This window comes from Camelus ferus, chromosome 17 (genome assembly GCF_009834535.1).
Source record: "Camelus ferus isolate YT-003-E chromosome 17, BCGSAC_Cfer_1.0, whole genome shotgun sequence".
Taxonomy (NCBI): domain Eukaryota; kingdom Metazoa; phylum Chordata; class Mammalia; order Artiodactyla; family Camelidae; genus Camelus; species Camelus ferus.
In genome coordinates, this window is record NC_045712.1 from 23945904 (window position 1) to 23970250 (window position 24347).

The window sequence follows — 24347 nt, forward strand, 5'->3', positions numbered from 1 at the left end:
GTGAGGTCAGCCTAGGGGTTTCTAACAGTTTGGGGGTGTCAGCTTTTAGCTCGCAGAGGGATCCCAGAGGTGGCCTCTGCCGGGCACCCAAAACCCCTCTGGGTAGACAGTGCTCTGAGAGCCCTGTGTTCAGACCCTAATTGAGCCACTTCCCAGCGGTTCAGCACTGGGCTGGTGCCCTCAGCGCTCTGGGCATTGCCTTTCTCAGGAAAATGAGGCCAAGGCAATGCCTGGTCCCCAGGGTAGAAAGGACAGGACACAGGCCATGCAGACAGGCACCTGAACAGAGTAAGTGCCCAGTGATGCAGCGCCATGTCGGTTTCCCTTCCCACCCTGTGCAGGAGGCTGAAGGCAGGGTCAGGACCCCGAGCTTGCTCCCTCTGACAAGAGCAGCCCAAAGCCCATTCCCTGGGCCTCAGTTTCCCCATCTGTGAATGGGTGAGGCAGACTCATGGGGCCTGGCCATGGCACCAAATATGAAGAGGAAACACACTCCACGCTCAACAGAAGCCCAGCTCGTCATCCCGGAGGGCATCAGGTTTTTCCACAAATAAGACAGCCAGATGTCCTGGCCAGCAGGCATAGGGGCGGGGCCTGGGCGGCCAAGGCAGGGGGACATGGGGCCTTCTGTGCCCTCCAAATGACCCTAAGTTATCTCCTCCAGACAGCTCCTTCCGCCAACTCTGTCCTCTGGCTACTGCTTATCTCCCTGATAAATGGCCCCACTGTCCTGACAGAGGAAGAGCTGTCTGTGTCCTTCAGAGCCCTCCCTGCTCTGGCAGGGCATAGCTGGGTGAGGACTCGGGCCTCAGCACGTCAGCACGGTGGCTGAAGATCCCAGGCCACTGACCCAAGATTCTGGCCAGGTGGGATGGGGACCCCAGCCCCAGGGAGGCTGGCTGGCTATCTCACTGCTGGTTGTCTTCCTGGTTAAGGCCCTTGGGGACTCTGGTCTAAAGCAGGAGAAAGGTCATGTCTTGGGGAGTTGGGGGGAAAGCCAGGCCCTCTTCTCACAAGGAGCTCATTATTTTCTCCCAGAACCTCCCAGGCCCTACTCGCACCCTCCCCACCTGACACAAACACACACACACACACACACACACACACACACACACACACATGCACCGTAGGATACCCCAACCACAATCTGGCAGCAGGGAGGGGCTTGCTTTGAGCCATGATTTGTACATGACCCTAAAGTGACCCTTGGCAGATGCTGGCCACGTACAGGCCATGCAGTGACATCCCGTGGAAGGGGCGGGTGCCAGCAGGAAAGGCGGCGAGCCTGTCTCCATGAGGTCCTTTTGCCCATCCTACCTCCACAGCTGTTGGAACACTGGCCCCAGGGAACAGGGGGACTGGCCCAGGCATCCAGCAGAACGCCTGGAGTCTCTGGGGCTATGCAGACAGGGTCAGCCTGTGCCTCTTTGCAGACAGAGCTGCGCTCAGAGACCACACATCCCATAGGAGGAGACGTCTTCTCTTCCCTTTGGTCCAGGGCCGAGGGTCGGGTCTGCTGACCCCGCTTTTCCTTCTGGCTTCAGCCTGGCAAAGGCAGGTCCTCTGTCCACAGCCTGAATCTTGGACTGTGCCAACCCCTGGCACGTAGTTGGCTCTGAAGAAATGTCTGTTGATGAATGAATCTTGGCTCCACATGAATCTTTGATACTCTAGGTTCTTACATCCAAATATGATGTTTCATTGAAAAACATTCTGCACTTACTCGGGGCTGAGGTGGCTCTCAACACACAGCCAGTGTCACTGCTGTTGCTGTTCACTTCAGAGCTGCCCTGAACCAGCCACTGCCAGTGACTTGGGGGGCAGGCCTGGGGGTGGTTACATTTTAGGGGCCAATAAAACCATCTTTCCAACATTCTCAGCATATGGGTATGAATAGGCATTTAAATCCTCCTAGCTGTTTGTGCCTGAACTTAAATCTCCATTGATAGAAACAATAGCTGTGGCTTTTACATTAATTTACTCCTCATTCGACATACACTGATGATGCGCATGCCCTGGGCTCATCAGGAGTGAGAAGACGTGGTCCAGCAGGGACCATGAGAAACCCGCCTGTGTTGCGAGCTAAGGGTGACGTGAAATGTGTAAGCACACCATGAAAGGCCCGATTCCAGGTTCCGTGAGTGCTCTGAGGGGCAGTGAGGGCGCTACAGAGACGGGTACCAGGGGGCTGTCACGATCTGCAGGCTGGGAAAGCTGCCCAGGGAGAGGACTGGGGAGCTGACTGTGAAGAGTGAGTGGGAGTCAGCAAGGGAAAAGGAAAGGGACACTTTCCAGACACAGAGAAGAACCTGGGCAAAGGCCAGAGGGCCAGAGAGACCGCAAAAGCCTGACTGTTGGTTGCAGTTGAGTGGAGGAGGGAGTCCAGTTCCAGGGAGAGGCTGGACCAGAGCACACAGGGCCTATGGGGGCAAGCAATGGGGAGCCATGGCAGGTCAAGCAGAAGGAGCAGGAGGCCAGAGGCAACTTCGAGAGATCCCTCTCCAGCTGTGGTGTGGAAGAGGGTTATGGAGAATTTCACTCCCCAAAGTCTGGAGCTGATTTTGCCAGTAGAGACAGGGATGCAGTTTTTCATTGTTCTCTGTCATCTCCTCCATGCTTGTCCAGACTGCAGGCTCTCAGGGACAAGGGAGAGTCTGTATCTCATTCATTTCTGAGGGCCCAGAAGCCATCACAGGCCAGACATACAGCAGGGGTCAAACAGAAGCCTGCTGAGTGAGGGATCCCACTGACCTGGTGCCCCACCTGTCTGCCCATAGATGCCCGGGGAACTGTCCGTCAGACCCTGCCTCTACCCACTGGCTCACATCCTCAGCTGAGCTGGGCCGGGCCCTGCAGGACGTGCTGGACAGCAGGCCGGGCATCCAGGAAGCCGACTCCGTGCCTTTCCTCATGCTCCCACACTGGCTGCCAGCCGGGGAAGTTCTGGTCCGGAAGCCCTCCCAGCCATCAGGCTCAGAATTGCAGGCACCATCTACTGGGGCCAGATCAGATCCAGAGCCATGCAGCCTGCAGAAGCCCAGGGCCCTGCTCATGGAGTCCACCTTGGCCTCAAACTTACCTCAGGCAGTGGAGGCAAGACAAGAAGTCAAAGGTAGGGTAGAGATTAGGATGCAGAGAAACTTGGGTGGGACTGGAGGAGAGCAGTGCCTCCTACTCAGGAGGAACTGCTCACCAGCTACAGCTAGGCCAATTCACCACAGGCAGCCAGGGAATCAGTGAGCTCTCTGTCCCAGGAGGTGTGTAAGCAAGACCAGAAGCTGGCGGAACTTCCAGATCCCCTCCTTCACTCTGTAAGAATCCCCTACCCAGCATCCTCTCTCTACTGACCCCTAAAAGCCACCCCTCCTACTCCTGGGGGACGATCACGGCTCCTGTGTGGTCTCATCGCCCCTCCCTCCCCATCTCACTTGCCTCTTCCATGACATAAGAGTGGATGAGCTCAGGAGGTGTTTCTCTTTCATTCTCCGCCCTCCAAGCACCACACAAGAATTGTATTTATTCTCAATATCCATAAACATTTTCTTCTAAAACAAAAACATGTAAAGTCCCAAACCAATTAGAGAGAACATAAGAAGTCACCTTAATTTCAGGACACAAAGAAATACCATCAGGCTACTTGTGGTAAACTGGATTGCTTCTCCAAAGGCCTGAGGCTGTCTGGAAGGGGTCTGAGGGAGGCCAGAGTGGGAGGTCCCAGGACCCCATCCTCTGCCCCTGTGCCCCTTAATACCTACCAGGAGCCCTCAGGTTGGGGCCCGGGGTCCAGTTTTGCCCCTGCAGACACACACCCATCCTCCTCTAGTCCCCAGATAACCGGCTTCCTCTTCTCTTGTACTTCTGATGAAATCCACCCCCACCCCCAGCATGGCTGACAGGGCCCTGGATCTGAACAAACCAGGGCCTCCACCCACTTCTTCATGCCCACTTCCTCACTCTCTGCTCCTGGCCTTTGCACTTAATGTTCCTTCCTCCCTGAACTCTTTTCCCCTCTCTTATCTTGGCTAAGGGTACATGCATCCTTTGGAACTCAGCTTGTATACCCCCTCCTCCAGGAAGCTCTCCTTGACCTAATCAGAGGTTTTCACAGCCACTTGTACACCCCCTGTCACAAGCCTGCTCATTCTGACACATACTTTCCTTCTCACATGTCTGTTACTTCCATTGCCACTCAGTGTCTCAGGGCCCAGCACAATGCCTGGCACAGAAAATGTGCCTAGAAAGTGTTTGATGAATGAATTAATGTCCCCCTTAATGCTCTCAGAACCCTAAGCTGGCGCTGACTAGATGTTCTAGTTCCAAGCCCATTGTAAAAGCCCAAAAGGGCACAGCCTTGCCCTGAGTCTAGATACAGGTCTGGGGCCTGGGACTTGGGGATCCCTGCAACCTGGGGTGGGAGGGTGTGTGTTCCCAGAATTCTTTCCTAACGCGGTCCTGTTATTTAGATAGACCAGCTGAGAGCCCTCCATGAGCAGGAAGCAGGAAGGAGAGCTGGGCCTCTGTTCTCCCACCCAGTCCCCAATTTGGAGGGCGTGCAGCCTGTAATTTGGAAGGCTAATTTGGTCTGGGGTTAGAAGGGAGCTCTCTGTGTACTGAGCGATGCTATCCCCTCCCAGAGGAGGAAGTGTCCTCTCCCTGGGGAGCTGGGGCCTCTGCTCTCAGGCACAGGCTACACTGCTCCAGCGTCTCCCTGAGGCCCAGGCTAATATCCCTAGAACACAGAGTAGCCAGCCCTCAGCCAGAGGAAAGGAAGAAAGAGAAACCTGGGGTCTAGTCCCTTGGGCCACTGACTGCCCAGACAGGGGTTACCTCGGTCAGTGTGTCTCAGACATCAAAAAAAACCAGTGGAGGGTCCCCAAGGACCAGGGTCCCAGAGTACCCCAGCCAACTGCTCAGGAGAAACACGGGGGAAATGGGAACCTGGCCCAGAAGCCGCATTCCCCAGAAACTCCCCCACTCCTGCTGCTCCCTGAGCCCAGCCACAGAGTCCCTTAACATTGCTCTGGCATGATGGGCTATCACGTCATTTCCATCCTTTGAACACCTTTCACCTCCTCCTCTGTGAAGCCCTCTGTGACCACCAGGCTGGATCAAGAGCCACTTTCAGGCTCCCACCATGCTGGACTTTTCATTTCATGGCACTGGGTGTTCTGCCCTACAGGTGCCTGGTCATGGTCATCTTGGTGGCCCAGATCCCTGCCCAGGGTCTAGCTGGGCAGAGCTAGTATGACAGGACAGGCAGAGAGGCTGCTCTACTCCCAGCTGTGTGGCCTTGGCCCAGAAGCGGCACTTCTCTGGGCCTCAGTTTGCTTATCTGTGGACCAGGCAGATGGAAGCATTCCAGTGTTTGATGAACATGTAAATGAATGAATGAGAGGCTGGTCTAGAAGTTTTGTAAACCCTGACAACTCAAACCTTCTAGAGTTTCTTCTCCTCATTCAAGCTGCATGGCTCTCTGCCCAGGTACATGTCGGCAGGGACTGGCATTGGCCTTGGGATGAGGTAGGCAGAAGCCCCAGGGACGGTCAGGGCTGGCAGGAGTGGCAGCGGAGCTGAGACACTGGGACCTTGATAGGGTGATGGGTGACCAAGTCTTGGTGGGAGGGCAGAAAGACTTCAGGGTGCCAGGTACAGTCTCCCTCGCTGAACATGCCTGGTGTTCCAGGACCCCAGCCTGCTTGGGGGCTGCACCCCATCCTCAACTCACCCACATCCCAGCAGCTTCTCCCTAAACTTCTTCTCGGCTCTGCCGTCTGTCACCGGGGCTGGTGATTCACACGCTCCACTCTTCTTTCCTCTTCCTGACTAATTATAGCTCCTGCGTGTTTCTCCCCCTGGAAAAAATGTCTTCTTAAAAAAACATATTCCCAAGCCAGCAGTAATTAATTTGGTGAGCACCAGTGTGCAATTCAGACAGACTCTGAGGACGGGAAGGTCCCAGGTGTGGGGAGATGTCTTCTGTCCAACAGAGGAAGGGAGGGGCGTGGGACCTTGGGGTGGACATGGGGCACTTCAAGCAGCAGAGGCTCAGTCCATCCCCCACTCCACCCACCTTGGCTCTGGGGACCCTGGGGAATGACAGTTACAGGAACAGTCATGGGGGCTCTATTGAGCACTACTAAGTGCTGGGCACAGTGCCAAGTGCATGGACATTTCATCCTCTGACACCTGCTGAAGTAGCCCTATGGGCCCCACTCTGGAAAAGAGGAAATTAAAGTTCAGAACTTGCGCAGGAACCCAGAGCCCTCAGTGGTGGGGAGAAACGTGCAGCCTGTGGTGCCGGGAGCTGTGGCCTGAACAGAGGGAGGCCCTGGACCACTAGGCCTCCAAGGGAAAGGCCAGCCCATGGCCCTCTGGCTTGTCTCTCTCTCTCACCCACCTTCGAGGAATCACAGCAGTTCCCCTGGAGCTGGGCCAGAGTTGAGACCACAAGTGTTGTCTGAGCTCTTCATGGGGCCCAGTGAGCAGACGTCAGAGCAGATGTCTGAGCTGGTGCCCCGGCCAGGTGGGGAGAGGAGACACTGCCGGGATCAGGTCCTAGAGCAACAGTGACAGAAAGGCTGAGATGTCTGAGACTGGGTGAGGGAGCCAGACAGAGATGGAGAGGGGGCAGACATGGAGACTGAAACAGAAAGATAGGGTCAGGTCTGAGTCAGAGGCCAGAGAACAAAGATAAACCCAGAAAGAAAAGACAGAGGTGCAGGGCATGGGGACTGAGCCCCAGACTGGGCAGGCGGGACAGCAGAGATGGGAGGGGACCCCAGACCTGGTGTGGCCCAGGGGCTGGTTTGGAAAGTCTAGGAAAGCCAGGAAAGAGGGCACATTGAAAGGAAAGTGGGAGAAGAGAGATGGCAGCCCAAAGCCCTACAAGGTTAGGCTCTGCCGGCTGGGCCCTCAAGGAGATAGGGCGGCCATGGGCCCTTCAGGCCTGTTATGGGGGTTGGGAGCCTGGTGCCTCCTGATCTCTAGCAATCCAGGAAGACTGCTGCGGGAGGTGGCTCCAGGGGAGTTGAGCATGTGGGCATGAGGAGAGCTGAGGGGGCATGGGTCAGGTGGGCAGGGGGGCCCATCCCAGAAGGGCTCCTCTGGAACCGGCTGAGGTTAGCCTGCCCACCCCCTCCACCAGCACAGAGGCAGAGACCCTCCCCAGGGACTGAGGAAAATCCAGGCAGGACTAGGCCTCTCCTTTTCTCCATAGAGAAGTGAAACCCTGGGGCTGTTGGTGTGGTCAGCCTGAGGCTGGAGGCCTCCTGTCTTGTCCTGCAGAGCCACCCGCCTCCCAGCTGAGGGGGAACTGGTGGGAGACAGGTTCAGAGCTTCCCCTCCCCAAGCCCAGGGTATGGGTAGCCTTCCCTGTGGTCAAGATGGGACAACCCTCACACCCTATGCCCCACCAGCCATTAGGAACATACCCCCTCTACCAGCCCTCAAGGCTAGGGGTCTGTCCCCATCTTCAGATTTCTCAGCCAGGCCAGGTCTCTCAGCTTAGGAAAGACTGTTCTTCTTACCCCAGATCTTCAAGACAAGACCTGTCTCTCCCCTCAGACCTTCCAGGCCAAGGTAGGACCCCTCCCCCAGGCTCCTCGCCTGCTCTGCCTTGGCAGCCTGGGAGGTGTCGACAGCCTTGCTAACCACAGGCAGACTGCCCCTAGCTCCAGCCATCACCTCCCCCAACTCCTCTGGACACCTGACACGGCCACTGCCCGCCCTGGGTCAGGGCCCAATGCCCAGGACCCGTGAGCCAGGCAGCTGTCGGGATTTCCGGCTCCCGGGGCCTCTGGGGCTGACACCTCTCAGCCACATTCTCATCTGGACTCTGCCAGCCAAGTCTGGGCTCTTCTGGGGTCCGTGTCTGGATCCTGGAGCATCTGTCATGGGAAGGGAGGGTGACACAGCCGGGAGCAGGTGGCCTTGGGTGGCCCTGAGCCCAGAAGCCCAGCAGCCCAGCACAGCCTCCTAGGATGTGCCCTTGAGCCCCAGGAAGGAGGGGAAAGTGGCTGCTGATCCCCGGGAGGGGGCTGACCAGTGCAGGAGAAAGGTGCCCCTGCAGGCCCCCCGTTCTTGGTCCAGCCACCCTGCTGGGCCTAGGACAATATGGTGATCAGGATATTTTGATGAAAACACTTGTTTCATGGGTTCCCCAAACAAACCAAGAAACCTCCCTTTGTAATGATGTAACAGGAAGCAACACAAAGTAGGGGTTGGAGTCTAACAAACTGGGTCCATCCAGCTCAGGCTCTGGGAAGATGACCAAGCCTCAGTTTCTTCAGCTATAAAATGGTGCTGCCCGTAACTTCCCCCTCAGAGAGTGCTGTGAATGATCAAGATTTCACACATGAAGCTGAAATGTGGATGGCTCTGTTTCAGGTGGCTGGCTCAGATCCCACCAGAGGCTCCAGGCCTCCCTGCACCACCCCCAAGCCCCCTTTCCCTTCTAGGATCCTCCTGGCAGGAGGAGACAGGCAGCCCTCGGCCCCCAGTCTCATGGCAGCCTGGGCAGGCCAAGCTGAGGTCTGAGGGGAAGGGGAACGCCTGGGTGAAGGCAAGGAGCCAGGAGAGCTAGGTGGTGGGCCCCTCCTGGGTGGGACCACTGGCAAGACCTCTGCCCTTGCCCTCAGTCTCTGAGCAGTGGGGACTGGACTGCTGGGTGCCTTCTTGACCCAGCCTGGAATCCTCAGGCCACCCCCAGGGCTCAGTCACCCTCTGTCTCCCCACCCTGGCTCCGGCCCCCTTGCAGGCCAGCCTGGCCTTTGGCCCCAGCTCCTCTGACAAGAAGAGAGGGAGAACACCAGGGCCCATCCCCATCTCAGACCGTTTTTAGCCCCCAAGGAACTCGGCGTCCTCCCAGCGAGGGTGCGTGGGTCGTAGCTGGGTATTAATAGCTCAGCTGGAGGAGGTGACCGGGACTTTCACAGCCAAACCCTAGAGGCCTCACATCCTGGGCGGACAGGGCAGCCCTCTTGTCATCCACATGTCCTCCACTCGCTCCCCCTATTCCTGTCCCCTCAGGTACTCTCAATGGCCTCTAGCCCCCACCCACTCATACATACCTGGTTCCCTCCTTGGTTGAACCTCCCTGTCCTCTCCTATGGTGTGGGAGAGACCTCTGGGGTCAGAGCTCCAGCAGTGGGGGAACGGCTGAGGCTGGTCCTTGACCAGGCTCCGTGGGAGATGAGAACAGAGAGGCCTGTGATAAGGCTTCCTCCTTGGCACCCATCTCCTCTGCCCGCTGGCCTCTCATTCCTGCTTGCCTACTCCACCCCAGCTCCCTCACTGGCTGCCATGTGGGCTGGTCCCCAAATATCTGTCCGTGCTGGGCCTAGAACGGAGAAGAGGCGGGAAAACTCAGCTGGCAGAGTGGAGGCCTGGAAAAGGTGCCTGGGATGGTGCTGCCTGCACACGGCTCAGGTGGGGCAGCTGAGGCCTGAGGGGCTGCAGAGCCACCTCTCAGGGGTAGCCTGGGGAGTGATGGGGACCTGGGTAATGACTGGACACCTAGGGCCTCAGCACAGTTCTTCCCCTGAAGCACCCTCCCATGCCACAAGGCATCTCACGTACCTGCCCCATCCGCTCATCCTCTCTCTGTTAGCCCACCTACCCCCATCCCAGGGCTCACACTCTCGTAGGGCATGATCAACATGGAGGTGGGTGCCACGATCATCCATGTTTTAGAGATGAGCAACTGAGAATCCCATCTGAAGGGCAGGAAGCTGGGGCTGGAGACCCCTAGCCCTGCTCTCATGGTTTTGGATAGAAGATCTACGCCCAGTCCTTTTCAGTCATGGTCAATCCCTGGAAGCTCTCATCTTATTTATCGTAGGTCCTCCGTCACTGGTCCTGCCCCAGGTCATTTCCAGGATACAGGAAGGCTTCTGAGTCTTTGGGGACTTCCTCCTCTGTCAGCTGAGGGCTGATCCTGACCTCGACCTCTGGCCCTACCTCAGCCTGAGTCCTGCCCCTGACCTCAGAATGAGCTTAGCTCTCCATCCTCATCAAATGCTGAACGATGGCCCCTGCCCTCTGACCCCTGACTCCATGCCAAGTCTGGACCACTGATCGCTGGACAAGACTGAAGCCCAGCCCTCTGGTCTCCAACCTCAGCTCCAGTTTAAGTTTCAACCCTTAGGCCCAGGTTGAATCCGGGCCACCACCCGCTGGCTCCCACCCCTGGCTGAGCCCCCAAGCCAGCCCTAGGCCTAGCAAGGACTGGTCCCCACTTCCCTCCCTGGCTCAGCCTGGCCCCCAGCTCTCAGCTTCTCAGCCTGGAGGAGGCCCTGCGTGCTCCTCACACTCATTCAGCCACCCCCACCCTGAGTTCTGAAGCAAGCTGACACAAGAAGCACATCACACCAGGCGATTTATGACTTGGACTAGCAGAGGCTGGAAACATATGCTATTTCTGAGCTGGATCCTGTTGGTTTGGACCGCAGGGAAGCAGAGCCCATAGGAGAGGGACGGGAAACACATACAGACAGATAGACGCACAGACACCAACCACGTGGTGACCTGGGACTGGGGCCACGCTCTCCTGGGGCAGAGGTAGGCACTCTCACCCACTCCGACCTGGAGGAAACAAATCATGATAAACGTGGCACTCCCCCCAACTCCTGCACCTAGTTTCCTTTCTAGCTGCAGAACCCATCTTCCCAGTGGCTCAGAGTGGAAACGGTCCAAGTTCCGGCTCTCCTTCCTACAGGCTGTGAGCCCTGGGGCATGCTGCTGAGCCTCAGCCTCCAACAGTGTTAGCAGCCTCATCTGTAAAATGGGGATATGATGCAATCTTCCTCATGGGGTTTTATGAGGACAAAAATGCAATTGTGGAGGCAGAGTCCCTGAGCATGCCTAGCACACAGCAAAAGCTTACGAAGGAGTAGCTACTAATATTTTATCAAAAGATCAAAGCCCAGCTGTTCCAATTGGAGGGTCCATAGCCTCCTCCTTCCGCTCTCACCCCAGGGCTCCTGGGGTACACAGTTTGGAAACCCTTGGCCTAGATTCTGGGCTGGCAGTAGGACCAAAAGTAGCATTAGCTGACGATTACAGGAGGCAGAACAGCATGGAATTTGTCAGCATGGAATTAGGTCACTGAATTCTTAAAACAGAGGAGCTACAGAAGCCAAAAAAACTCAACATCTGAAGGCACAGTGATCTCCTGGGCCAAGAATGGTGTGGACCAACCAAGAAAGGATGGATCCCTGCCTTGGACAGCAGGCTGGGCACCGCCATGTGCCCCTCGGCTTTCCCTGGGTGTCCTGCAGCATCCAGCGAGGTGGAGGGCCTCCAGCTCCATCGCGATCTCCAAAGCCCCACATATCCTGGAGATCTCTTGCTTCCCCACTGTCACTCTGCTCAGGTGTCCGGAAGGTCCAGCTGCTCCCGGGCCCTCCTCCCCAGCCAGATCGCCTCTATGACCCTTCCCAGGACTCCTCACCCAGCTGCTGAGGTCCCAGGGGTGAATTAGCCACCAGAGGCCCTGCAGAGTGGGCTCTGGACACATCAGTGACCTCAGGCCCTACCTGCTCTGGGCCTCCCATTCCTCAAGAGTGAAGTAAAGGAGTTAACCCCGTTGGAAGAAGGTGAGCACTGGTGCCCTGGGAACCTACTGTGCATCAGGCCCTTTACACCCACCATCTCTGATTCAGGAAACAGAGGGTCGGACAGGGGAGTGACACGCCCAAAGCCACATGGCTGGGAAGCGGCGGGGGAGGATTTGATCTAAAGCTACAGTCCTGAGAGGCAAGAAGTGGGGTCCCGGGTGTGAGCAGGCTACCCCTCAGTGGGCAGCAGCAGAGACCTATGGCCAGCACATCCTGCATCCTGATATCTGGGGGCTCCCAGTGGCCACCAAGGCTGGCGGAGCCCCAACACCGGTGCCATTCCCACATGACCTTTCCAGGTGGCTAATGAGGGCCCAGGAACCACTCAGTAATTGGCCTCGTTAGGCGGCTGGGGCTGCCCAGGGGATGGGGTGGCAGATGCTGGGCCCCGTGGGGACAGGCCAGACAGCCTCCCGTTAATTACCTGAAAAATCAGACAATTAGGCCTCCTGCCACCCGCCTGCCTACGTCCTGCTGGCCCCTAATTACTGATGTCTGCTGAGCAGGCCAGGAGTGACCTGGATTTGGACTGAAGACTAGCCACTGCCATCTCCCCCACCTCCCACCCTGCATCCATCACAGGCTGTGGACATAGAGAGCAGGGGGGAGGGTTCTCTCAGGGATCTTCCTGTAGCCCCTCTTCCCCTGCCCAGACCCTTCCCACCCACTACCTCTCCTGTTGAAGGCAGCTCTGGAACAGAAGAGATGGATGCCTGAAGTCCCGGTGGTGCTCAGGGAATATGGGTGGGCTACTAGGGGAGGGGCAAGGACCCAGATAGGGGGTCCAAGAGGTATGGGGCCTGATGAAGTGGTTGACCTCCCCCTTCTGCCTGGCTCCTCCAGGGAAAATTGCCAGACTGTTCAGGAGTCGGAATGGCTGAGAAGATGAAGCTGAGAGCCCTCCCGTGGACCCTGGGGATGCTGGGGGTCCTGGGTCTGCCCTGGGGGAGTCCCCCAACTCAGAAGGCAAGAGGGACCTAGACAAAGATGAGCAGGGTACAGCTTGTGGTGTTGGGGGAGGTGTGAAGAGAGGGGCTTGGCCTGCCTGTGGTGGTCCTGGAAGGCCTCCCAGAGGCAATGACCTTTAGGCTGAGCCAGGTGGTGGGTACACTGTCCCAGGCAGAGGGAACAGCCCATGTGAGGGCCTGGAGGTGCATCCTTTTCTGCTGAAAGCAGTGACAGAGAGGCAGGATACCTCCTCAGTAAGTATCTACCATGCACCAGGCCATAGGGTGGAGGTGGCTAGACTGGCCCTGACCCCAGACAGCTGAACAGGGAAGTTGTGGGGGGCAGGTAAGGGATGCAGGCATGAGCCAGACAGACATGAACTCCTGGCCTTGTGGAGTTTACAGTCTCGCAAGGCAGCACACTTTGTTGCTGTTCTTGTGTTGTGTGGTAGGTCACCAGTGTCCATTATATAATGTGTGGTTGGATGGATGAATGGATGGATGGATGGCAGACTGAGCCCCTCAGGTAAAGATGAAGAGACAGAGCAGACCGTTACTTCCAATCTTCTGCAGCCTCCACCTCTATTAACATAGTGCGAGAGTCCTGGGCCAGGAAGAGGGCTCTTTCCTAGGCTCTGCATGTCTCTCTATTGCATTTCATCTCCCCCACTGGCTCTAGCTCTCCCAGAGGTTGGGTTTCCTGCCCCATCTACCAACCTGGCACTCCAAGCCAAATTTGACCTTTGCCTGCTGATCAGTGAGAGAATCACCTTGTGGGACATTCAGCTGGGACTGGAGATTGGAGGAGGGATGGGGTCCAGGGGTTGGGACTCCTCCTGGATGAATGTGATGGAGTATCAGTGAGAGGAGGCAGGGAGAGGTGTTCAGCCTCCATAGTTCACCCACTTGGTGGGATATTTTTTGGTGGAAGAGGTCAATTAACTTTGTGTTTATTCCTTATTTCTCTCTTTAAATATAATATTTGATTAATGTAAAGGAATATTTGTGACGATGCATAATCATATAATGGACACTGGTGACCCACCACACGATATAAGAACAGGAATTAAATGTGCCTTGTGAGACTGTAAGTGCAATGAGGTCTGGGGTTCATGTCTGTCTTGCTGTCCCTGCATCCCTGCCCCGCACACCCTGAGTAGCGCCTGGCACCCCTGGGCCAGCAACACATGTTCACTGGTGGAATCTCCCCGTGAGTGCCACCTCTAACCAACTCCTGTCCCCTCCAGCATATCAAGAATCTTGGTTTATCACATTTTGGCCTTTTGTAAATAGTTCTATCATAAACATATGAATGCTTAAAACAATACTGTTTAGTTTTACTTTGGGAGGGAGCTTTATAAAAATGGCTTTGAACTGAATGTAGTTTCCTGCAATTTGTTTTCTTTACTCCCCATTATGGTTTAGGATTCACCCATGTTGCTGTGGGAGCAGTAGTTGATTTCTCAGTTCTCCTCTCACTGGGTATTTGTGTTGCTTAGTTTCTCCTTAGAAACAGTGCTGCTAAAAACATCCCCAGGGTGGGGGTGATTTTATGATCATTATTGTTATCACTTGTCTGGTTCCCATCCCGGCAGAGTTCACTGCTCCTCCATTTCCCTGACCCTCCTGCACACGCAGGCACGTCCTAGGCACACTGGTGCCCCAGAATGAGGCTCCTTGTGACCTGAGCCCACCCTGGAGGGGTGAGGGATGGGGAGGTCTGGGTAGGGGTGCAGCTGCAGCAACTCTGTTTATTTCAAATCTGGATCCTACGTGCACTGCACCTTGAGTCACCCTCCTAAGTACATCTGGTCCCCAGGCTCTATATATCCCCGCCTCCACCATTACTGTTACTGCTTGCATTCAACAATACTGGGCTGAAGGGTACAGGGGTCTCCTCCAGACTTCCTGCTGGACCGAGCCCACTGCTACCACCCAGCCAGGCTAGCCCCTTTCATGGTGCAAGGCCAGGGATCGAGGCGGGCCTTCACCCCCAGTTCTGCTCCCACAGCACTGTCCTCCGAGAGCAGGCCTGTAGAGAACTGGGTGAGAAAGGGCCGGCTCCCTTCAACGTTCTGCACCCCTTCCCACCTGTCAACGCTGGTTTTTTCCCATCTCCTCTCAGGGAACCCCGTCCTGGCTGCTGCTGCAGCAGCAACATTCCCTCCAGGCTCCCGCCCCCGTAGCCCCCAGGCTCCTCCTCCGAGCCAGGGTGGGAGCACAGTAATTTGAGTTATTTTTAGCCAAGCCGCATCCTCCTGGAGATGCAAGTCAAGGGGAAGCCGCCCCCGTGCCTCCAGGAGCTGCTTGCAGAAAAAGATGGATTAAAACCAGTGCTTCCAGGGCTTGGGCCAGGCAGGCCACCGCCGCTGAGATGGGTGGAGCCAGGACCCTGGGCTTTTCACCAGTAAGCTCCCCACACTGGGGCAAGCTTGTTAAGGGTGACGGGTGTCCCCCACATGCCCCTCACTGCCACCACTCAGCAGCTGTCCTCAGCCTGCCCTCTCCTGGTTCCATCCCCATCCTCCCTGCCTGCACTGAGGAGGGCATTCTGGGAGCCATCCCCCTCTGGGCAAGGTGCCTTGGGAGTGGGCAGCTTCTGTGTTTCCAGGGGAGATTTGGGGGCAGGGAAGACCCCCCTTCCTGATATCACCTGCCTGGCCTTCTGCCTGGCCCTAGGAGGGCTACCAAATGGGACGGACACCATGGTCCAGGCCCCGGAAGTACTTGGCATGAAAGAGTGCCTGGAGCCGTAGCAGCATAGTAGGTGGCGCCCTCATCCCCATCTCTCAGGCCAGGTCACAGAGCCACAGGAGGACGGAGCATTTGCTCAAGGTTACCCAGCTGCTGAGTGTCATAACGGCATCTGAGTCATGCCCTCCAGCCTTCACTAGTGGACAGGCCGTGAATGCCTGAGAATGTGACGACCATCTAACAACCAACTAAAGAACAGAAAGGAAGACTGATAATGTTGTACTGGGGGGATGTTGTACTGGGATCCACAGGCCATGATGCCAGAGCACACTCTCTCACAGGCTCGATACTCAGTGGTCACCAGTGTTGAGTCTCAGGCAACAACGTCCAAGCCCAGAAGAGCTCCCAGGAGTGACCTTGACAGAAAAGGAGCAGGGTGACCCTGGGCAAGTCACTTAACCTTTCTGAACCTCAGTTCCCTCATCTGCAACAAGAGAGGCCACTCTGCGGGTGTGGCGAGGACAGTGACAGCTGATGCACAGCTCCTGGCTCCAGGCCCTGGCAGGTTTCCTCTTTCCTGCCCAAGCTGGAAGGATGGTATGCTGGAAGGTAAGGACATTCACTGTGGGCCAAGCCTCCGGGACTTTGCAGTAGGTGCAGCAACAGCCTAGGCACGCCCTAATCAGCTGGGTTCCAGTGCCAGAGACCATGGGGAGCAAACGCCGGCTTGTGCCTGCTCGGCCCACTGTATTTGCCTCACCCCCTCCCACCTCTGCCGGACTTACATGGCCTGCCTTTGAGCCCCAGAAGCATGCCTCGTCTCCCAGGAAGGCCTCCGCGTCCCCTTCCAAACCTGAGGCTCCTGCCTAGATGGACCTCTCTCTGTTCTGCATCTTGGGGTGCTGTGCCCCGCAGCTTCCTCTTGTCCCAGCCCCTCAGACTTTGAGCATAGGAGATCTTCCAGGTGATCATGGCAGTAGCCCTGGCTCAGCAGACATAAAGGTTTCAAACTTGGGGCCTCAAAAGGCCCACCCACTGATCTCCCAAGTGGAACCAGGGGTCACCCTTTCTGTTTGCTCCATCATGGAGAATCTCCTTGTTTTACAAGGGATGGGGATGGCAGGGCGGGTGAGGGGCAGCCCCTGGGTAGGCGGGTGATTTGCCCAGGGACCCACAGCTTAGAAAAGGCAGCAATTGGGCCAAAGCCCATTGTCTAGGGCCACAAGCCCTTCTTACTCAGGGCACCTGATAAGACCATTAGGATCTCTAGCCCTCCTGACTGTGCCCCTCTTCAGATCCCCAGCTCCTTTCTGCTCTTTCTGGTGTCCTCTGTTCCTCCCTAAACAGGGATAGGCCTCCTCCCTCACTAGTCCATTATGTGCTGGGGCTGAGAGGGGGTTTACTGAAGCACTAAACAGGCAGCAGACAAGGGCAGGCCCACAGCTGCCCCCAGACTCCCACCCCTGTGGGGTGCAGCATCCAATGACCTCATCGCCTGTCCTTTAACCCAACAATAAGGATGGCCCCAATCCCCTCCTCTGACCATCTGGGTTCCCTGCTTGACTTTGCCACCCACTCTTTGTGTGCCCTTGGGCAAGTCCCTTCTCTCCAGACCCCCATTTCCCATCTATAGGCTTAGAGAGGGCAACTAGGTGATTGTCAAGGTCCCTGCCCCAGTGCTGGTTTTCCCAACTCTCCCAGGGGCTCCTGGGTTGCAGCTTTTGTCTCCTGGGAGAGGGTTGGGACTTGGAGAGTTGGGGGCTTGAGATTTTAGGGAGGTGACAGACCCCTGGTTCATTCAGAAGAATTCTTGCAAAAGCCACTTCATCCTGCCCTCTCTCCACTTAAGAATCTTCCATCTGATCCTGAGGCAGGAGTGGCCCTGGGATCCAGCTCCTGGGCTATAACCAGGGCTGAGAAAGGAACCTGCCCCTGTCCCCAGCCTCTCTTTACCCGGGCTAGGGAGGCACGCACAGGAGAGAGGGGCATCCAGGTAGGATGGGGCGAAAGGAGAAAGGGGAGCTGGAGGGGCCGTGGTTGCCATGGCAATGACGTTGCTGGCTCCACTGGAGGCTGCTAAGGGAGAAGGGAAGGGGTCCTTCTCAACCCTCAGCTTCATTTTTCCTTTTCAGATCCTCTCAAAACCTCAGATGCAGGAGTGGGAGCCCCTCTGGTGTGCAGCCCTGCACTGTCCAGCCCCAACGTGTGCCCACATTTTCCATCCCTCCCTTCCTAGCGGGACAGTCCTCTGTGCTACCAAGCATCTCCCCCTTCACACTCGGCCAGTCCCTGCCTTCCTGAGGCCAGCGGACCCCAGCCCCACCCCGAGCCTGCCCTCCTCCCAGGGACACTGCCACCACCACAAACACCCCCTCCTTTCTAGGCCTGTTCTGGGTGGGGTGAGTGGGTCTGAGTCGACACAGGCCCCTACTCTGGGTATCTGTTGGCCATGAAGGCCAGGGGCTTCCCCCAGGTCACCTGGTGGTCAGTGTCACAGGGCTTCCTCCATGACCTTACCAAGCACACACCATCCCATGCTCCTCAAGTCCTGGGGGGGCATCTGGACCAGGATAGCTCTCCATTTGGCTGTGGGACCACTAGCAAGTCACGCCCAAGGACTCCATCTCCCCATCTGTGAAACAGGGTGATAAGAACCCCACTAGCTCCCTAGGCTGCTGGGCAGTCTCAGGAATGCTCAGCCGGACTCCAGGAGGCTTCTTGCCTGCTCAGCACTCCCTCCACTGTCTCTGCCTTCACTGTCTCCCTCTCCACTGTCACAAGTGAAGAGGCTGAGGCTCAAAGAGGTGAAGTCACTCTGCTGGTGAGTGGCAGTCAGAATTTGCACCCAAGTCTGTCTGATTCAAAACCTGTTCCTTTAAACTCCAACAGACATAGCATCCAGTAACTCTGAGGTGGACCAGCAGGGGCTGTGCCCAGGAATACCTGCAGGCGCCATGTTCTCTGCCCTGATCCCTCTCTGGGGGAAGACACCATCCACCACCACTACCAGAAGCTTGAAGCCAGGGGAGACCCAACCCACCCAGAGAACCTGCTGAGGATGACAGAGGCTTGGTCCATGGGTGGGGGAGGTGGGAGGATTGGTGCCAGAAGCAGGGATGGGAGAGGTCTGGGAGGCTCAAAGGGCCTCCTTCTCAAAGGAGGGGTGCTCCAGCCGACCTGCATCAGCACCACTCCACCTGAGGTCCCATGCTGCCCCCATGTGGACGACGGGCTCACATTCCCTGCTGGGGACGGTGCATCACTTCTGGGCAAGGGGCCCCACCCAGAGGGAAAAATCAGTGGTCTAGGGCTGTGAAGGTGTCCCCAATGACCAATGAGCTGCACTCCCAAGCCTCTGCAGAGCCTGTTTTCTCTCTTCCCCACAGATCCTGGGCCTCAGCCCGGCCCTGCACGCTGCCCACCACCTTTCCTTCTCCCGGGAGCTCTGAATCCCAGACTCTTGGAAGGAAGTGAACTTGAGAGTTTTATCTTCCAACCCTTCATCCCATATTTCAACCTCCACCTCCAGTAATCCCTTGTATCTAAGAGCTCACTACCTCTGGGAGCAGCTCATGGTTTGGAGGAAACTCTGATTGTTAAAATGACCCCTGGCCGAGGAGCTAGTTTTTGTCTCCCTCAGTGATAGCTCTGCCCTCTGGGGCCACAAGAACCACATGGCCTCTCACTGGGGAATTTCTAAGCAGACTCAAAGCTTAACCTTGTGCTTAGGGGCCTCCTCTCTGCCCTCCAGTCCTCCCCTACAGGTAAAAAATCCTGGCAGTGTCCCTTAGTGGGTTTTAACCCACTAATGGCCCCTCTTAATCTGGGCACACTGGTAGGCCCTTTCCTCTGGAACTTCAGGACTGAAGGGACCCAGCACCTCTGAGGACTGTCATTTCCCTCCATCCTGGCCCTTCCTTAGATCTGTCCTCAGTTTTAGCATTCACTTGATACTGACATTCTTTCCCTAAGCCATGTCTTCCTCCCCAGAGGCCTTGTGAGGAAATAAGCATGGCTGGGATTAACAATGATTGAGCACCTAATGTATACTCAGCGCAGTGTTCGGTGCTTAACTCAGATTTCCAGTTTAATTGATAAAGGAACTTGAAGATGATTCAAAGAAATGGAAAGATATTCCATGCTCTTGGACTGGAAGAATTAATATTGTTAAAATGGTCACCTACCCAAAGCAATCTACGGATTTAATGCGATCTCTATCAAACTACCCGTGACATTTTTCACAGAACTAGAATAAATAATCCTAAAGTTTATATAGAACCATAAAAGACCCAGAATTGCCAAAGCAATCCTGAGGAAAAGGAACAAAACTGGAGGCATAACCCTTCCCAGACTTCAGACAATAGTACAGAGTTACAGTAATCAAAAGAGCATGGTGTTAGCACAAAAACAGATATATGTATCAATGGCACAGAATAGAGAGCCCAGAAATAAATCTTCACACCTACAGTCGATTAACAAAGGATACAAGAATATACAATAGAGAAAAGACAGTGTTTTCAGCGAGTGGTGCTGGGAAAGCAGGACAGCTGCATGTAAATCAGTGAAGTTAGAACACTTCCTCACACCATCCACACAAAAAAACTAAAAGTGGCTTAAGACTTAAACATAAAACAGGACACCATAAAGCTCCTAGAAGAGAACATTGGCAAAACATTCTCTGATATAAATCGTAGCAATGTTTTCCTAGGTCAGTCTACCAAGGCAATAGAAATAAAAGCAAAAATAAACAAATGGGATCTAATCAAACTTATAAGCTTTTGCACAACAAAGGAAACCATAAACAAAATGAAAAGACAACCTATGGAATGGGAGAAATATTTGCAAATCATGCAACCGACAAGGGCTTAATTTCCAAAATATACAAACAGCTCACACAACTCAATAACAACAACAACAACAACAAAAACAGTCCAATCCAAAAATGGGCAGAAGACCTTAATAGACATTCCTCCAACAAAGACATAAAGATGGCCAAAAGGCACATGAAAAGATGCTCACCACTGCTAACTGTTACAGAAATGTAAATCAAAACTACAATGAGGTATTACCTCACACCAGTCAGAATGGCCATCATCAAAAAGTCTACAAATAATAAATTCCAGAGAGGGTGTGGAGAAACGGGGACACTCGTACACTGTTGGTGGGAGTGTAAATTGGTGCAGCCACTACGGAAAACAGTATGTCTTAAAAAACAAAAAATAGACTTACCATATGATCCAGCAATTCCACTCTTAGATGTATATCCGGAGAAGACCCTATTTTGAATAGATATATGCACCCCAACATTCACAGCAGCATCTTTTAAATTAGCCAAGCCATGGAAGCAACCTAAATGTCTACTGACAGATGACTGGATAAAGAAGGTGTGGTATGTATATACAACATATATGCCATAAAAAAGAATGAATAATGCCACTTGTAGCAACATGGGTGGACCTAAGAGATTATCATATTAAGTGAAGTAAGTCAGAAAGAACAAGACAAATGTCGTGTGACCACTTATATGTGGCATCTAAAATATGATACAAATGAACTTATTTACAAAACAGAAACAGACTCACAGGCATAGAAAAAAAACTTACAGTTACCAAAGGGGAAAGGGGGTGGGGGAGGGATAAATTAGGAGTTTGGGATTAGCAGATACAAACTACTGTATATAAAATAGATAAACAAGGTCTTACGATAGAGCACAGTGAACTATATTCAATATTCTGCAACAAAAAATAATGGAAAAGAATGAAAAAATACACAAATACATACACACATATATATATAAACTGAATCATTTTGCTATACACTGGAAACTAACACAACATTGTAAATCAATTATACTTCAATTTTTAAAAATTGTCCATTTTAACCCCATGAGACAATTACTATTTTTATCAAGTTACACTCAGAACTGAGGCTTAGAGAGCAGAGATCTGGACCAAGAAGAGACTTTTTTATTTCTGTGAAATCCCTCCTGGCCAACTAACCTCTTGCCTCCTTATTCTGCCACCTGCCCGGATTTGTGAAATGTGTACATTTAATTCCTCAAACATTTATCAGGTCCCCACATGTACCTGGCACTGCGCCAGGCACAACAGTAATAACCCCAGATCACGATGTCCTGGGTTCACTTCCCAGTACTTTCATTAAAAATAAATAAAGAACCCTAAGGACCTCACCCCACCTGAAAATTAAAAAAAAAAAAATTTAAAAATAAAAAAGAAATTGAAGAATTAAGAAATATCAATAACCCCAGATGTCTCTGACCCTGTAACTTCAGTGAGCAGGCCACACTGGATCCCACTCAGGATGTGGTTGGGACTGTAGCTCCAGACAAGGCCGAGACAAGACAACGCCCCTGCAGGCGACACGGTTCAGGTGGGTCATATCCAGCCCCGCTCAGCCCAGGGTTGGTCTGCTCACCAAGGCCTCACATCTCTCTTTGTCTGGGGCTAAAGGCATCTGCAAGGAACCTGGGTAATAGACATTTTGCGGAGTCCAGCCAGCAGCTCTGCCCAAGACTCTGCCATAGAGCAGGGCAAATGGACCCAGGCCTCCGTACAGAAAGAGATGGGGCAAGAGCCACTCATACATGGAAGGTGGGAGTATGCTGACCCTGGAAAAAGGGCAAGTTCTTCACCTTTTTTTTGTGTTAGAAGCTCCTCTGACAAATGGTGATGTTTATGGACTTCTTCTCAGAGTAAGATTTTTATTTATTCATTCATTCATTCATTCATTCATTTTTTTGTAATGGAGGTACTTGGGGTTGAACCCAGGACCTCCTGCATGCTAAGCATGAGCTCTACCACTGAGCTATACCCTCCCTCTTCAGAGTAAGATTTTTAAATGTGTAAAATAAAATAGGTTTACAAAGAATTTTCATGAAAGGAAAAGATGTCCACGAATTACGATTGAACAAATGAAATCAGGTTACAGAAGAGCCTGTGTAAGCTCTTTATACATTTACTATGAGAGAGGGAGGGAGAGAGAAGGAGGAGGAAGAGGTGAGGGAAGAGGGCAGGAATGGAGGGAGGAGGAAGGAAGGAAGGAAGGGAGGGAGGAAGGAAGAAAGAAAGAAAGGGAAAGAAAGACAGAGGGAGGAAAGAGAAAAAGAGAAAGGAAGGTAGAAAAACTCTCTCTATATACACTTGGCCAGCCCTACAGTCTTTCCCACTTTGAAAAGCACGGCAGGCTAGTGGCTCCAGATCATGGTCCCCTTTGGCTCTCTAAATGGCCTCCTCAGACTCAGTCAAAGGTCCTCATTCTTGTCACTGCCTCCTCCCTTGCCTGACGGCCGGGATCTTACCCGGGGCCTATCCCTACAGCAGCTCCAGTGGTTCTGCATGGCTATCATCCATCTCTGAATCTGCCTCCTCATCAGACTATGGCTCTCTGCTCACTGCTCTTTCTGACACAGTCAGAACAACCTGGCAACACCAAGTCCTCGGCAGGTGTCATCACTCACTTTTTAGGAGCTGTGAGAGCTGCTGCCTAGCTGGAAGGCCACACAATGGGGCAGCCTGCTTTCTTTACAGCAGTCATGGCCTTTTTTGCCGGCCCCCACTTGCTTGCTTCCCTTTCTCAAGGTGCAGCAGTCAGACCTTCTCCTCCTTGTCCCAACTTCTGGCCCCACCTCTCCCACTAGCTCCTCCACCTGTCTTTCTGGCCTCAGTTGTTTCTTTGGTGGCACTAGGTCACCCTGTGAGCATCTGAGCCTGCTCTTCATTCTCTGAAATCACATCTGCCAGATTTCTCTCCCTCTTCTCAGGAATGCTTCAGTGAGGAGTCACTTCTGTGTCCTGCCTCCACATCCTCCTTTCCCCTTCACTCCTCAACTCTTTGCAAAATGCTCCTGTCACATCAACTTGCCTGCCAAGTATGTCCAGTTCAGTAGGTGTTTGTTAAGCTCCTGTTCTACATCAAGTGCTGTGTCAGGCAGTGGGAAAATGAAGGTGACCAAACCAATCCCAAACTCATGGTGCTTGAGCCTATGAACACATTCAGAAATCAATAAGGAATATAGCAGTACACCAGAAATTAAACACAACGTTGTAAACTAACTATATTCCAATTAAAAAAAAAAAGAATGGCAAGAAAGAAATCAGAACCAAAGAAAGGAATATAATTAGAGTTTGGGAAAGTTCTATGAAGGAAACAGAATGAGAGGACACAGAGTAACTTGGGAGATAGAGCAGAAGGTATCTAGTTTAGATAGGTTAGCGTAGGGAGGTCTCTTCAAGAAGGTACACCATTCAAAGAGGTGGGAGAAGGTGGCCCAGGCAGAGGGGATAGTAAGTACAAAAGCACTGAAGCAGGAACAAGTGTTTGTGCCTGGCAGGAAAGAAGTCCGTGGGTTTGGAGAGAAGTGGATGATAAGGAGAGCATGGCCAAGGTTAGGGTGGGGAGGTAAAGAACGTATCCCCAGTGCAAGGGGAAGTCCTTGTAAGTGATAAAATGTGATTTGTATCTTTAAAAATGCCCTCAGGCACCACTGCTGTGTGGAAAATGAACTGTAGGGTAAGAGGTGGAGAGAGTAAGTTATGAGGAGGCAACGTTTACTCACTTTGGATGTCCAGATGCATAGCACATTTAATGCATCTAAAAAGAAACATCTGGATCACTGTCTCCTTGAAAACAAAGCAACAAGACCCCTGCCCCTCCTCCCCCAATCTTCCCCATTTCTGTAAACCGCACCGTCATTCACCTCCTTGTTCAAGCCAAAAACTTAGGGGCTACACTGGCCTTCTTCCTCACCCCCATCTTCTGCATCCCAAGCCCAGTCTATTCTCTTTCTTTATCCACTCCTATCCATCCCCACGCCCAACTCGGCTCTGGGCGCCATCACTCCTCATAGCTCTCTCTCCTCTCCTCTGCCCCCTACAGTTCATTCTCCCCGCAGTAGCCAGGGGTACTCTTTCAGAACACAAATCTCCCATCACGCCCCGCCCCACTTAAATTCCTCAAGGACTCCCTTCGCCTTCAGGACCTTTAATGAGACTTGGGACCCAAGTCTAGGAGGAATAGGAGAAGGGAAAAGGGCCGGTAAAACCTGAAGGAGCACCGCCTGCCCGTCTGGCTT

The 24347-nt window shown here is 53.7% G+C and overlaps 1 long non-coding RNA gene across 1 annotated transcript; it reads right to left on the reverse strand.

Moving 5' to 3' along the window:
• Positions 1 to 5723: 5723 nt before the first annotated feature.
• On the reverse strand, positions 5724 to 23880 carry LOC106729031. The gene is made up of 3 exons (XR_004312145.1): positions 21909 to 23880; positions 6398 to 6555; positions 5724 to 5852 (listed from the first exon to the last, which is right to left on the reverse strand). It is a non-coding gene; the product is annotated as an uncharacterized LOC106729031 (long non-coding RNA).
• Between the last annotated feature and the right edge of the window lie 467 nt (positions 23881 to 24347).